A 326-nucleotide genomic window follows, 5' to 3' on the forward strand; every position below is an offset into this window, starting at 1 on the left:
GCTCTACCTGGAAGCAGAACACACTGCAGAAGTTAACTGCCACCTGCTCTAAACATGGCGTCAGTTTGCTTTAAAACAAAGGCATATGCTGCCCAAACATCCTGCTAAACACAGAAGTGCAGTCCTAACTTGTGGTTATTGATGGTAAAGGTGGAACAGGTTAAAGTCTGAGTAACAATATCCAGGAGAAGCCTCAACTAACAACCAAAGACTCTTAGTTTGAAGTAAATTTTGATATCATCCAAAGCTTGGGATGCAAAATGGCAAGGGTCAGCAGTGAAAGCATCACTTGGAACTTGTCAGAAACTTTTAGGTCTTTCTGAACT

The sequence above is a fragment of the Bison bison genome, unplaced genomic scaffold, assembly GCF_000754665.1.
Source record: "Bison bison bison isolate TAMUID 2011002044 unplaced genomic scaffold, Bison_UMD1.0 scf7180017864329, whole genome shotgun sequence".
Lineage (NCBI taxonomy): Eukaryota > Metazoa > Chordata > Mammalia > Artiodactyla > Bovidae > Bison > Bison bison.